At 40.6% G+C, this 16620-nt stretch overlaps 1 protein-coding gene across 1 annotated transcript in view; it reads right to left on the reverse strand.

Moving 5' to 3' along the window:
* HSPA12A (heat shock protein family A (Hsp70) member 12A) overlaps positions 1-16620 on the reverse strand; it is a 59434-nt gene that overhangs the window by 15603 nt on the left and 27211 nt on the right. The window lies entirely within an intron of this gene.

The raw sequence follows: 16620 nt of genomic DNA on the forward strand, positions 1-16620 counted from the left end.
AGTTTGGTGTCTAATCTAGACACTAAAAGAGAAAATTGTATTTTAAGGGAAAAATACTTTGTTGCTAAGGGTATTAAAATCCAAAGGCTACACCATAAAGCATTTGCAGAGGTGACATATACTGAGTTGCACACACAGAGAAAGCACTGTTATTGCCTAATTTGAGGGGGGAAAAGAAAAGATTGTATTAATTGCAAAGTCAGCTGTTCTACAGGGGATTTTGGTACAAATTTCCAAGGCTGTTTCTACTAAAAGAAAACAGTAAACCATTAAGAATAACATTTGCTTCCTCCCCTCCTCCAGCAGTAGTCTGAACCATGAACTTTTCACATTGCAGCCCGTATGTCAGGAGAGAAAGGCAGTGACCTGCAGCGGATGGACTCAGTTTCATGTTCTCAGACCCTCCAAGCATAGCAGATGCTATTCTAGATGCTATTCTTGCTACTTTTTCTCTCTAGATATTATTTTAACATACTCAAAATATCTTCCAAGGAAAACATTCAACAGAAATGACAGTTTTTAACAGTTTGAAGCACAGCTGATCCTACACAGAATTTCATGAAGAAAATGTTGGATTTTTTGGTTAAAAGGCTATTCTTCCTGAGGTTGAAGGGCTAGTTACAATGAAGAAAGTGTTATTTCCCATCATTAATAGACCATAAAAAGAATGTTTGTCATCCAGCATATGTATATGTACATATATACATGCATAGACATGTACATATATATAGATGTCTCAATAATGACTATTTCATACATTGTGTATGTAGTATTTCTACTTATCTCATCAGAGACAGCACTTTACTGTATATATATTTCTATACATAGCACCAAGAGAATGGGAGAAAGGGAGATGAGAAAGAAATGTGAGCTCGTACATCCTGCTGGGGATGAACAGAGCTATGAGGTTGCTCTCAAACAGGCTCTGAGAAGATCAAGACTTGGGAGGTAGTAGCTCTGTCTCATCATTACAGCCAAGCAGAAAGGGACAGAAGGCAGAAAAAAAACCAGCAAGCATGCTGAGGAAGTGGAGTGAAAAACAGCAGGCAGTCAACACAAAGAAATGGTAATGCATTCATTAACATGGTTACTATGGAAGTTTGGGATTTGCTACATGTTACATTTGTTCCTTTCTATCTGCCTCAGTCTATGCCTTTCTCTCGCTGCTGCCTGAGTACTACAGCCACTAAGAACAGATTCACAAGGTAGTAGGATTGAACGGGACAGATCTAAACAATGTCTCAGCATTCAACTCTACAGATGGTTCTGGCAGTGGGACAGCTGCATCACGTTGCTTTTGCCTAGGGCAGCTCCTAGCACACTTTTTAACAGAGCCGGCTCCTAACTCCAGCCTGCTGAGGTGATTTCCTTTCTCCCACTATAGCTACTAGCAGTATAATCCCAGTGATCACTTATGAAACATGAAGGAAGCACAGAGTGCTTTTCCCAAAAAAGTAAAACCATGGAAAACCCACCACCAAATTCCAAAAGTCCTTTGAACGCCAGAAAGTTCTTAAAAATTGATTTTTCTGTAGGACACTGCTGCATTTGTATACCTGGAAGAAGCACTGAACACTATGAAAATAACTACTTTAAAAGACAGCCTCAAACTCCCTTTGCTTATATGTTTGAGGACTAGGGTTTCATGCCTTGACAAGAGAACTCCCAGACTTTCACTCACGCCAGTAAAACAGGTCTGTGAGCTCCTGCCACCACTTTGCTGCTCATTCGCCAAGATGCATCATGGACAGCAAATCTCAAAGTGCTTCAAAGCCTCAAGTACTGGAGCACAAATAACTTTACCATCCAGCTGCAGGTGAATTCTCAATATGGCACACCAGTTCTGCTTTTACAGCCAGAGCTGCATCACCAGATGAGAGTCACAGCTGATCACAAATGCATCCTAGAGTCCCTGAATGGCATCAGCTGCTAACTCATGACTAGCAAATATTGAGGTCTGGACTGAAGCTCAGTGCAGTCTGAGCTCATGTAGAAAACTAAACTACATCCACTCATTCCATATTCAGAATCATAACTATGACAGATTAAAAGATGCTTGTTTTAAAACTCAGCCTCACACAGAATCACAGAATGGCAGGGGTTGGAAGGCACCTCTAGAGATCATCTAGTCCAATCCCCTGCTAAAGCAGGTCCACCTAGAGCAGGTCACACAGGAACTCACCCTGGTGGGTTTTGAAGATGTATGCCAAGATACACAATGAAAAAAGAAATGTACATTTATTTTCTTTTTTAAAATACAGAAATGTGTGACCTTAGAGACAACATTATGGTAGAAAACTGCATGTAGTTTGAGCCTTTTCAAAAGGCAAATGAAAGTCATGAGAAGTAGGCCTAGGTGAAAAGCTCCCATCTCTGAAAGCCTATATAATTAGAAGCATCAGCATTTAGCTGGAATACTCCTGTATTTCATAACCCAGCCAAGCAGAATGCTGTTGCTCTGTCAGGCTTTATTTATTACACCATGGTGACCTCAGAAGGAATAGCATATCAGAAAATAATGCTATAACTGACAAGGTACACATTTCCTATTACTATCTTTTTTAACTATTAAAAACAAAAGCTGGATTTCCTTTTTTGATTTTTCAGAGAGATACATCCGTCATCTTTTCATAGGCAAACAAAAAAAAAGCCCAACCACTGACTGATAACACAAGAAACATGCCTCACATGGAGTGCACCCATTTCTTTAAGCTATGAAACTGATGAAAAGAACTGATACTAAGGTCTTAAGTAGTGCCAAAAAAAACACCAAACCCATGTACAGAAAACAGTACTCCATCTGTTGAAATTAAGATGCAAATTTATTATTAGAATTGTATGTTAACTGGAGTCAGACCCATACATTTTGTATTCATCTTTATTTTCTTGAGCTTCACCTGCCTGAAAATAATACGTTTCTTTCTTTTGTGTACACACATTTCCTCTTGATTCAAAAAACTCTGAGTCAAACTTGTTTTCTGAATACTAAAGCTTCTGAAATCTCATGGCTGATTGCCATGCAGGTTGAGAGGCTCTCAGCCCACACTGCAGCTTTTCATGGTCAGGGACCACAGAACCATGCTGTCCTGCAAACAGGAACCCATTTTCCATCATTTGTGAAGCTTCAGACCTTCAACCAACACTGAATGATAACACAGGCAGGAAGACATGCTTTCACAAGATCACTGCATATGTCAAGCTTTCTTTTAGAACCAGATCACTAAAATAGGCATAATTATACTACACTAGGGGCAAAATAGCAATGATCAAATACTTCCTTGTTTTGTGCAGGTCTTCCAAGAACTTCTCCATCCAAAATGAAGGTATTTAAGGTTTGTATGTACAACAATTAAATTTTTGGTGTCCCTGAGGCTGTGTGGAGGAAGAATAGTCATAGCACAGGTGGTAAACCCAGCTGATGCTGTGGGTCAGCTCTGAGGCTGCTCCACAGGCTCACAGTGCTGCCCTGCCAAACCAGCAGGAAAAGCAGCAGCTCACTGGACCAAACTGGCCCCATGCAGACAGACTGACAAAAACCAGAGCAGAGGGATCTGCCTTAATGATATTCTTCAGCATGGGGGTTTGGGGAGATGAAAACATTAAATAAAGAAAGAATGAGATGCATTCTACCCTATACTTCAATAGGATTAGATCCAGATGGTTCTTGCACCTCAGTGTTATGTTAACATAGGCAGAAAAGCCTCAGCCTCTTAAGGTGCAGCTGTACTTAACATTATAAAATTAGCCATCTTCCTCATGGAAAAAAATACCATGAAAATATATATTAACTTTAATATAGCCTCTGAAAAATGTCCAAAAGTAAAAGAGAAATGGTTAAGGGATAGTACCTATTAGAAATAATGGAGGTACAAAAGAGCACTACGCAGATCTCGGATTAAGCAGATCTGTGGAGGCAACTCTAGTCTTGAGCTCCACTTTGAGGGATCTGGGGCTGTTTAGTCTGAATAAAAGAAGGCTCAGGGTAGACCTTATAGCTCTCTACAACTACCTGAAAGGAAGTTGTAGAGAGGCAGGGGTCGATCTGTTCTCCCTAGTAACAAGCAATAGAACAAGAGGAAACGGCCTCAAGTTGCACCAGGGGAGGTTCAGGCTGGATGTGAGGAGGAATTTCTTTACTGAAAGGGTTGTCAAGCATTGCAATGGGCTGCCCAGGGAGGTGCTGGAGTCACTGTCCCTGGAGGGGTTTCAGAGATGGGTGGATGCTGCACTCAGGGAAATGGTCTAGTGGTTGATAGGTCTGGGACAGAGGCTGGACTTGATGATCTTAAAAGGTCTCTTCCAGCTGAAACAATTCTATGGTCTATGAAGTATAGAGACAGGGCCAGAGCAAGCTGCAGCTGGATCTACTTCAATACTAATACTCACATTCACTTACAGAGTTCACTACTGCAAGAGGAGCACAGGGGCCTGAGCCCTTGATTCCTCTTTGGTCCACGGAGCAGTTCAGGCCAGTTCTCTGAACTGGAGAAAACAGATCTATTTTTTACCCAGTTATGAATACTCACTACATCACTTTCAGGGTCAAATGGAATAAGCAAGTTTTTCCAACATATACTCACAGATTTTTAAAGGTGTCCTTTCTCTGGAAAAGAGCTGTGCTTACAGTAAGGAAAAGTGAATTTTACTTTCTGTTGCCCCAGTAACGGGTAAGATGACTCTGGCACACTCTGTACTCCTTACCAGCTCAGATTACCCGCCTGTAAAATACATATACTAGTGCCTTTGTCCTTTATGCACTGAAAATCACTGAAGGCAAGCATTTTATAATCTAAGAGTAATATCCTGTATTACTTTCATGGCAGTTTAATTTGATCTTTCAGAAAGAGAAACAAACTAAGAACGAGGTCTGATTGAATGGATTCTAACTTACTGCTATGATAAATTGGGTAGTAGTCTAAGAGCTGATTTATTTAAGACCACGTTAGTGCCATAGGCAGTGCATCACAGTAAGACATTTCCAGATACAAAAATGCAGCATAAATAGACTACATGGATAAACATGTGCAAGAGAAGAACCACCCTCATTAGACAGTTGGAAAAACAAGGCTCAAAGACTAAAAGCATTGGGTAACGTGCAGAAATGCACATTATGGGGGAATTAACTCCACAGCCTCCGTATTCCAGTGTCCCAGACAAATGCTACTCTTCATCACGCAGCAAGCTTCAATTCCTGCATGTGTCATACAGCACATGCAGAAGCTGCAGGGACAGCAACATGACGGCCTTGAAGTTCTTGTTCTGCTTTCAGTTTACCATCTCCACCAACTGCCTTACTTGAATCACTTCTGAAGCGATGCTGCAGACCAGATGAGTGTAACAGTCCATTCTCCCAGGTGGCAGGAAGAACATTTTAAACCTGTTTTACCACTAAAGCCACACTTTTAGGCACCAGAGATAAATGTTAAAAGTTAGATTCCATGAAACAGCTTCGTAAAGACAATGTGGTTCATTAGGAAATGAAGCTTTGCAGGACATCATTCAGCCAAAAAAACCCAGAAGCTGTGAATTATTGTCAACACTTTTTTCTACTTTCAGAGATATTTATTATAATTAATGATAACAGGAAAGCCAGGATTGCAAGTTAAGCTCTGCACAGCCTGCATGAAGAAAGTATTGTGCGACTGAATCAAGGCAACACAAAACAGCAGTTGGAAATTAAGTGCCTTGTGAAATTCACACTGTTTAAACTAATCAGTTCATTGTGTTAAGGGATTCATGATAACACCATCCACTTAGTGCCTTAGTAAGTGAGCTCTTCTCTAATCCTCCTCCTTTTTCACTAGCTAGCACTTTCTCCAGTTCTATGGCATCAAACTGGGATGTCACAAATAAACGACTGAGATCTAATTACAGAGGCAGAGCATGCCAGGAAAAGATGAGCAACATGGGAAGAGACTCCCAGCATTATCACAAAGAGGCACATAAGGGGGAGATGGGTTGGCAGGGAGTGGGACTAGTGGGTATCACAGAGCTGTGTGGACAGCACACCACATGCAGTTTTGCTGCATCTTCAACTTTGACACTTAAGAAGCCTTCACAAAAAATGTCTGAAAAAAGCACAATGTCGTCACATCACTGATGCTTTGCTATGAGGCTTTGGAGGATGAAGATTACTGGAGTGAAGTATTGTGTATAAATACAACAGGATGAGGTCAGAGAGCCCATTTACCCAGTCCACTTAGCTGTTCAAACACAGATTCCTAAAATCGCTCACCAGTCACAAAACAAACAGATTATCAAAGGCACACAGATTCCTCTCAGTGACCCAGCACAGAGGCTGGGTTTGCCAAAGGCAGGAAGAGCTGCCCGGTGCTCCTCTCCTTTCAAAAATTCATCCTTAGGATTTAAAAGCCTAGATAAAAACTGACAATTAATGTCTTTTTTAAATGCAGCAAAGACAATGTTTGGGTGGTGGTTGATCCTGCAAAGATCTGACATCTACAGTGCCATAAAGTTAGTTTTTGCTTTACCAAACTAAGAGCTTTTTCACTCTCTTAAACAACATTTGCTACACATACATGCATATACTTAATAGATACACAGAAATGTATACATTTGCACACTACTGTTGCATGCTGAGCTAAAATTAGGTTTGTGGCACAGGCTGCTAATCCTATTCTGATCAGATGCCACTGATATTTTGCATTTCCTGAGAAAATAGTGAAAATTTATCTCAGCTGAAGAATTCCTTCACTGTCACCTTCCCCATCTGTACAGTTAAGCGATAGGAGAAAGATACTCATCTCTCTGTGTGAAAGCTGTTTGAAAAGAACAGAAATCAAGCCTCAGACTATGGTAAAATAGCAGTAACTTCATTCTGCAGACAAGGGAAATACAACTTAAGAAAGATGAAAGGTGGAAAAACCATTGGTTTAACGAAGGGGATACAAAACTGGAAGCTAAGAGATCCCTGTAACAGTTTCTACTTATTCACTTTGCAGTAGCCTAAGTGATTAAATCATGTGAAAGACACAGAAAGATGAACCCCAATGGAAAAATCAGCCTTTAAATTGTCAATAGGGTTTTGGGATTATCCTCAAACCTCTCTGAGACCTCAGATATCTTTCCCTCTACCATGATGAAGTAGATACTGTTACTATATACTTAGATTATTTTGCTTTGCTTTTAAAATACCAGAGAGTAGGTTTTGCAGTGCTTTTTGAATTCCTAGGTCTTTGTCCATATCAGAAGTTCACACAAAGTAACTAACAGAAAATTCACAGCCTTCCTATAGACTTCATGTAGGCTGAACTTCCTGCTGCTCACACTTTAAAGGTAGAGTTCACAAGCTGTGAACTACTGTGAAAAGAGTTTTTAGGCAAAATCCTCTAACCTGCAAGAAATCAGAATAGATAATACTAAGGTACTTCATGCTTGCACCCACATAGGTGGCTTGGTGAACTTCAGCAGACTAAATATACACTAACTATGGCTAATAGCAACATAACTCCCCATTTGAGAGCTCATGCATGAACATGTATGTTGAAGGGGCAAGAGGTTTAGAGAAGCATTTTATTTATAATTAGACTTAGTTTTATAGTTGAAGAAACTCTTGGATATCAACTTCAAAAAGCTGGAATGAAAATATGTAATCATTGTGTAAACTATTACTATTATTGTTGATTACAAAGAAACCTTGAGAATCACTTACAGCCCTCTACCACAGCACACACTTCCTTGTTATTTCTCAGTGTAAGTATTCATAGCCACTAATTTCCATGATCAATGGCTTCAGAATGAGCTCTGTAAAGGTTAACAATCAAAAACTTTTGCACCCCTCAGTTCAAGTAATGAAGAAAGTAAGAAGAGTTCAAGGAGGGCTGCTAAAGAACATGTCCTGTAAGGAGAGACTGAGGGAGCTGGGTTGTTTAGTCTTGGTAAAGAGGCAGCCAAGGAGGAATCCAATAGCTGCCTGCAACTATCTCAAGGGCAGTTAGAAAGACAGCTGAATACAACCTCCCTCACTCTTGGCAGGATTTACAACAATGGGCAACAGCCACATTCTGCAGCTTGTAGAGTTCAAACTGGATGCTACAAAAGCTCTTTTTACAAAGAAGGTGATGCAGCACTGGAACAAGTGCCCAGACAGGTATCTCTGCCCTTGGAGATTTTATAAACTTGACTGAACAAAGCCAGTGCTGACCTCCAGTTGGCAACGACCCTGCTCCAAATGGAAGGTGAAACTTGATGATCTCCAACAAACACTTCCAAGGAATGCTTCCATGATTCTAAAGTGGTGCAGGTATTATACACTAAGACCATGGCTGCTGGTAGGAGTCCTCCCCAAATGCCAAAGATCTTCACACTTTCTGATTCCTTGACTTTGTGAATGCCATGTCAAACCCTTGCCTGTATTAGTGAGAGGGAGCCCATCACGTCTGACTGTATGACAGCAGTACCAGATTCACTGTAACAAGCCTGCAGACACTCAGAGCCCCACAGGTTTCTGGTTGGACTTCAATCACCCTTGCAATTAGATCAATCGGAAACATTTGTCACAGTACAGCATTGTTTTAATCTGAAAGCTACACTTTTAAAACCTGAAAAGAGCACAGTCTTAAGCAGTTCTTTAGCCTGATGTTTACATCAGCCATCAGTCACTTTAAAGTGCTTCAATGTAGTAAAAGCAATTAGTTTAACACATCAAGGATGTACAAGTTGAGTTTACAACACTAATACAATCAGCACCAAAAAAGTCTGCCTCAGTCCAGTGTCTTACCAGAGATGGAAATTCAGTTCCTAATTGATTAATCTTCCTGTATGTGGTTGTAGAGTAAAAATGGTCTTGAGAGAATACAAATAGCAGACCTGGACTTGAAGCTCAATTCTTTTGCACTCAGCTCTGCCACAAGCATCCCATATAACATTTTGTAACCTTGTGAAACAACCCACTAAAGCAAATGCATGGGTTTCTGAGTATCCAGCTCAATACCAAGGTTCACAACAAAGCTACTGCTGAATTTTGTTAGAACAGGGTGCTTAGACTCTGAATAACCAAGCTGGCTATCCATCACACACATACCTGATCATGCTACTTAGTAAGCTGTTCAGTACCAGACAGAATCTATTTAATATTTCCTTTCTGGTTAGTAACCTATCAATAAAGCTACTCCTGTCATAAGAAACAAAGTCCAGCCTGTAACATTGCTCCCTCCTACTGGCTGTTGAGAAACTATAGCATCCCCTCATTCTGAAAAGCAAGAAGATAAATGTGGCACCTGGAACTGGACTGATGTGTGATTTTTACTTTCAGCATGCTCTGAATAATAAATTTTGTAGGACTGCATTGGCTACAGTCAGAATTGCTGCACTTGTGTGGTCACTGATTAGATGAATCAATTTGTTATAGATGGCTAGGCTGTCTTATTGAGATAAATGCCTTTGCTAAACACAGCCAAATTGCCTCAATTTAGTCTTCCTGGGGTTGCTGTTACCCAGCTAAGAGTACAGTCTGCTTTACCAGTGCATTTCTATACCTTCTCTTTTAGATACTTCATTTTTATAATACATTCTTTGTATTTGCAACGTGAACTTGGAATTTCTTGGGACTGTAAGCACTGCCTGACTGTAACACTAGCAGAATTGCACCATACTGAAATAATACAGTATTCACTATATAAATATTGCAAGGATTAAGATTATACTTCTAGTCCAAATGCTTCAGTAAATGCAGCTTCTTGCAGAACAAACTAGCAAAGATATTCTACGACTCAAATAAAGTCCCTGGGGCAATCTTGAACTATGTTATACCTGTCAGAAATCACTCAGGAATGTGTACAAGCTGTTCAATCTACAGTTATGCTTTCATTGAAAAAAAATCAGTGTTCTGTCTTGGAAAAGGTGAGGGATGGAAATCAGAGATAAGAGTGCAGGCAAATGTGTGTATGGCACCTGTGGGAGGCTCTGGAAAGAGGGTCTGGAGGAACTGCCACATTCCACTGCGTGTTGTACCCCCTCAGTCTTTGACTCTCCTTTTCATGCACATACTTCAGCAAACTCATGAACCCGGGCTCCACTCAGCACTGGCCATAGCCACAGAAGTGGGGTTGGTTGACTGAGAGGTCACAGCAGTTTTGAACACAATAGAGATGGGCAAGGGCTGTCACATCTCCTTGCAGCACATGACAGCATCTAAAACTCCAAACATGCTGCTGTCCAAATGCTTCCTGATACAGTCACTGAGCTTATATCCCTGTCACAAGCCTCCTGCTTTCTTCTTTTCTCCCCTGTACTGGTCTGGAGCACCAGAAGGTGAATCAACAGAACACTTCCAGTACAAACAAAGTAGTTCAGCTGTCTTTTGCCAACTACTGGGAGGAGTAGTATGAAAATTCAGTTGCCTTTTTTCACTGGATAGCAGTCTGCCCCAAATCTCTGCCAATGTACAAAGAGTCTGCTGTCCTCACTAAGACAGAAAAAGAGGTCTTACGTTTCCCTGTAGGGACACCTCTTCTCCATTGCCTTTAGAGGATGTCTCCTGGAACTGAATGCCTCGAAGTGGCTGCTTTCCAGACAGAAACACAGATACAGAAGTACTGCTTTCTCTTCAGGGCATGGTAAGAGGATTATTCCTGTCGCTATCTTAAATCCAAAAATGTCCTCTTCCAATTCCATTTCACTTTGCTAGGGAAGAGCTCTGTAGTTTGCAGAATAAATACACTCAGAGGTTGTAACAGTGAAATGGATGAATCCAAGAGCAGATGGCTAAAGCAGAGTGGTTTGGAAATTAGTATTGTAATATGTACTGATGAGCTGGCCTTGAGGAAGGAAGGAAATACCTGAATTACAACCATTGGCTACCAGTTATGAAGCAGCATTAAAATGGCTTTTGTTAACAATGACAGGAGGAGGCTCTGCAGTTTACCTGTTCCTCAAAATGCTTTTGTTAACTGCTGATAAGAAAGGAAGATCATTTTTTGCCGCACACAGACAAGGAACAGGCTTTCAGCATCATCAGGAGATAGAAACGGATTTCTTGTATTTCTGAGGCAGAAAAGGCTACCAACAATTGCAGCACACCTCACTAAGGGCATCACTTCCAGTCTAGCACATTTTGGTCTCAGAAGTTATCCCAGAAAGGCAGACACGATTTTGTAAGGGGAAAAATCTTGGATCCCATACAAGCTAAGGTATAATCACAAGACTCTGACATCTTATTAATATTTACCAATATCTAAAGGGTGGGTGTCAGGAGGTTTGGGCATCCCTTTTTTCAATGGTATCTAGCAACAGGACAAGGGGTAATGGGATGAAGCTGGAACACAAAAAGTTCCATCTAAACATAAGAAAAAGCTATTTTACTGTGAGGTGAGGGAGCCCTGGCACAGGCTGCCCAGGGAGGCTGTGGAGGTTCCTTCCTTGGAGGTCTTCAAGACCCTCCTGGACACGTTCCTATGCGACCTGATCTAGGTGATCTGCTTTACCAGGGGTTTGGACTAGATAATCTCTAAAGGTCCCTTCCAATCTCTACCATTCTATGATTCTATGAAATAATCAGCTTTTCTCTTTGCACAACAAGCTACACAAAAATCTCCAAACTGCTTATTTCATTCACCAAAATTTTTGCAGGACCACCAATAAATTGCAAGTAGCACTACTAAAGCTGACTCACATATTGATGAACAATTAAAGGAGAGGTTACGTTTGCTGACAGGTTGATGGTAAATGGGACCAGAGTGGCACTGAGTCCATATATCTGCCAGGGTGATGTTGCTGCAGCTCAGTCCCATATGACAGTTGCCACAGATCACACTTGTGCAGTAAATGAAAGCTTAGCTCCAAGTGGCATTATCAAGAATTTTTTGCTGCATTACTCTATATCCCCCAAGGTGCAGGAGGACATTAGATGTGGTTTTATGAGTAGTGTGCATTAGAAAAATGAAGCCATTAAAGTCTCATAAGCTTTTCAATTTTTCATGTTACTCTAGAAATGCTTTTTACATGGGCATGCAGCAGTCACCACAACAGCAAAGCCTCACTGTCTTCCTACTGAAGAAGCCTTATGGTGTCTCAGGCTTTCCCTTTTCGTTTCAAAATATCCTCCCTGTAGGTCCTTACAGTTCAAGCTGATGTCATTAAAGAGACACAAGTGTCCCTGATTGAAAGCAGTTTTGCCAATAAAACGATATGCTTTCTATTTTCTGCTAGTTGCAACTCATTTTGTACTTTGGGCTTTCTGATTTTGCCTTAATATTTTTCACTACAGTTCCACTTTCAGCTTGTATTCCCTTTCTCTGTCTTTGTAATTGAATACTGACATCTGAGATGTCTTTTAGACCAATCTATTCTCCTCCTTCATTGCCCTTTCCGTGAACTTATTACAAACAATCGTAGCTGCTATTTTTAGACCTTGTCCACACTGATTTATGTTTGTGGACTCTTCTCCCCACTCCTACTATAGTTTAGAGCCTCCCAGACTGTCTTTTTCTTCTTTTGGCTGGAAAACCCCATCTAGCACAGTCTTTCTGACAGGGGGGAGGGGAGATTATAATATTTGGCTATTTCTGTTGATTGCAGTGCACTTTCAGGCAATTTCTAAGATCCTAAGGAACATGTTCCACAGCTTTATAAGACAGGCTGTCTCTCTTACCTAGAATGCCTGGAAAACCTCTAATTATTTGCTTAACAAAATAAAAAGAAATCCTCAAAATATTGCTGCTTGTGCCAGAGAAATGGACAAACAGAAATATACAGAATTGGCTTAGCAAATGGCTTTGTCAACCACTTCTGCTTTCATGTGAACCTGGCTGGGTAATTGAAATGTGTATACTGAGATCAATTAGTACACATTTCCCACCGTCCTGAGTTCTTACTCTGTAATCTTCACTCTTCAATTAGTTATCCTTTCCCAATTGAACACAGCTACAAGATGCAGAATCTTCACTAACGTATGATTTAATAAACATTTTAATCTTTAGTATCACAAAAGTATTTGAACCTAGCACTGCAAAAGTAAAAGCATGAGCTCAGGAGAGCCCCAGAGGCTATAAATAATCAGGATGGCTGATGCCTTAACACACTTCTGCCTCATCTGCCTCCACTAACAACTACTGTTACAAAGAAGTCACCAGCTTCCCTGTGCTGCTTAAGCCTGAATATCATTGCCTTTTTATGTAGTTTATTGTAGAAGTCTGTTACACTGTGCTGAGACAAACACATGTCGGTTGTCTATGTTCCATGTACCAAAGAAAATACTTACAAAGAAGTAACTAAAGCTCAGCACCACAGATTTCAATCTGATTAAGTTTCTCTATTCATCTTTTAAAAAATCAAACATGCTTCACACCACATCTTTATTAACAAGGAATTTTATATGCCATCACATTACTCTTTCACCAAATTTGTTTACTTTTCTACAAAGGTTTCCACAGAACAGGCTAGTACTGATCAATGTAAATGTAATATAACCCTGGAACACAACGTGTTAAATAACTCTCATCACGTGCATTCCACAATGAAACTGATGTGAAAACTTTAACAACTATTTAGTGTAAGAGTTGGTTAAAGAAAGCCTCTGGAATTCCAGGATCACTGGACCTAGATTGCCTCTCTGTTTATTTATATGAGCTTACCATGCAAATGATTTTATTTGTTAATGATAATTGAAAGATAAATCTACCACCTCTAGAAACCCATTTCAAAATCAACAGTTCACATTAAAAAGAAAAGACCCCTCCATACCTCTAAGTAGATGAGCTGGCTGATGTTTGAAAGCATCTGTATTCTGAGTATGTATGAGTATTCTGGGCAAGCTTATGAAAATGCACTGTCCTTCCCTTTCCTTTACTCTGCTGTGAGTGCCATGGTTCACTTTCTTATTTTACAGCTTCTGCATTCACATACTTCTGTCACATTCCAAACTCTTCCTTAAAACCTTATACTTATTGGTATGTTCAAGGAATTCCAGCCTGCATATTCTGCTCTGCAATAACAGTGCCCAAAGAATGTTTACTGAAAGATGAGCTGGAAGAATGCCTTTACTAAAAAGAAACACTGCCAAGAATATTGGATCCTGTGTTCCTCTAATAAACAATCTATAGTGCCTGAATTTCATTTGGGTAAGGGATTAACAGTGCTGCTCATATGATATATACTAAGACAGCAAAGTGCTGTTGAGACTGAACAAGTACTCATGCCTACCTAGATTCAATGGATTTCAACACAACTGGCCTCAGACACTTTTAGAGCTTCATCTCCCCATAAGTGGAACACTTTTTTTGTCACCAGTGACACAAAACTAACAAAATACAGAATTTTCTGTCAGTAGGACCTCAGTCAACACAGATGGGAGATCCTGGTTTTACATCCCTGTTCACATGCCATTATGACGAGGCTGGAAATGCCAGGCCCATGTTTACATGGAAGAGGCTTGCCTCCACACCTGAGCTATTTTTTCATGTTGGGGTCTAAACTTCAGGCCTAGTGCAAGGAGTTGCATTTGGTTGCTCCTGCAAGAACAAGGGCAGGTTGCACCCCCATGAGTGGAATGGAGTCCTCATGTGCCGTCCAACCGGATCACACCGCCAAGGTCTCCAAAAGAAGAAAATGTATCAACAATGCGAACTTAGTACTCACAATGTGAGTTCTTCATGAGAATGTGACTAATACTGGTAAATACAGCACTTCTGACAGAACTACACCAAAGCAAAGAATTTGAAACAGAACAACCAAGACACATAAAGAAGAAAAATTAACCTATTTATGATGACAACCTGAGCAATGCATCCGAAGAGCAAACTAATCCCAGCAGACACGCTTCGGGAAAGGAATTTTAAGCCAAAATGGGTCCTACAAAGAGGATACTCTGCTCTCTCCAAGTGTGACTAGATCTCAACAAGTGTCACACAGCTTTAGAACGATCTCTGGACACAGAGGAATTAACACATGAGGGACAGGGAGAAGCATCCACAAACTGTTATCTGGGAATAAAGCCATTATGATTCAGCAAAATGCAACTATAAAGACAGGCAGCTGTCTACAGACAGCAGACTTAGCTCCTCAGGAGGCCCCAGAGAGCAAGACAAGTGAATATAAACAAATACCAGCTTCAAAGAGATAACAACTCAAGTATAAAAAGAGTTAAGGATACAAACAGCACAATGGATGAATACAGTTGGGGCAAGCAGAGCAACAGTGAGAAGCAATGGGAAGGAGTTTTCACATATCAGTAGGTTAATCACAGTCAAATTTTTGTAGGTGTGAAAAAACCCAGCACTTTAGAGAGGGCTTCAGAGGAGGAAAATGAGTTAGTGTAACAGAGATTCACACTCAGGACATGCAGGTTATGTCCAAGAGGACACAGATGGAGTCAACTGTAGGTTCATTCCCTTTCAGATGCGAGGCTACAAAACTCTTTAGCAGCAATATTCTGATGAGATACAGACCAGGCCAGATTACAGTTGCCAAAGCCAAGGAAATGACGTTGCAGTAACCAAGATGCAAAATCAGCGACAGCTTTGATGAAAGCTCAGCAGTATGTACAGACAGGAAAAGCTGTCATGCAGACAGAATTAGCAGGACTTTGATGGGCTAGATGGAAAGGGAGAGGAAGAACTGTGAGCTGAAGGGAACACTCAGGTTACTCATTCCAAAGAGAAAGCAGCCCAGCAGCTGGAAGGAGGCATTTCAGGAGCGCTTGGGCAAATGAAGAGCTCCAGGTAAGCAATGGTTTAAGGAAAGACAAAGATGAGGATATGTCAGAGACACACTGAGATTGTAAACTATACAAAAGTTGATGGTGCAGAAGCAGATCTACAATACTTCTTAACTTGACCTAATTCAACACAATATTTAGCCTTGTCTAGACAACTACTTAACTACTCCAGAAAGGCTGGGCTTTACATTGTGAACCAATGACTGAAGCCATTAGCATTTTTGTTTCCTTAGAGGAACTGTCACTTGCCAGAGATTACTCAAGCAGAATTCCACAGCTCATTAACATTTCCCACTAGCTCACTCTCAGCTTAGACTAGTGGTTCTAACTTCTTCGTGTTTTCAGTCACAAAGTTTCTACCACTGCCTTCTCACACTTTTCTCCACTCAATGCCTCAATTACTGTTACAACAAGCTCTCATTTTCAAGATGCTTGCATATTCCAATAGCTAGCAACAAGAGCTGCTACTCCATCTGTACATACTCATTTGAGGAACCTGTTGGATCCAGCAATAGTCATCTGAAAGACCAAATGACAATGCAGAATTCTCAGTTTCTTGCACTTCTTTTTTTGAAGTAATGGGGATGATGAAAATCATCTGTGTGCCAAGTAAACATCAGTTATTTCCCTAAACTCTCATGTTTTACTGAAATCGATCACACACCCCAAGCTAAAAGCCTTGTCAAGTCCTTGCTGTTTATCAAGCTTGCCAATAAAAGTACACGATCACAGACACAACCACAGACACAGACACTAATTAACAACATTCCACTGTGCCACAAATGAGAAATGCCAAGAGATCTACCTTACCCTAAACTGGTCCTTACACGGCTCCCAGTTCACGAGCACACATGCACACAGACAGCAGGCAGACAACAATATACAAAGATAATGAATGGGTCTCTAGTGTTTCAGATTTACCTACAACCGTGTCCTTCCATCAGAAC

Source organism: Colius striatus, chromosome 8, assembly GCF_028858725.1.
Source record: "Colius striatus isolate bColStr4 chromosome 8, bColStr4.1.hap1, whole genome shotgun sequence".
NCBI classification, from domain to species: domain Eukaryota; kingdom Metazoa; phylum Chordata; class Aves; order Coliiformes; family Coliidae; genus Colius; species Colius striatus.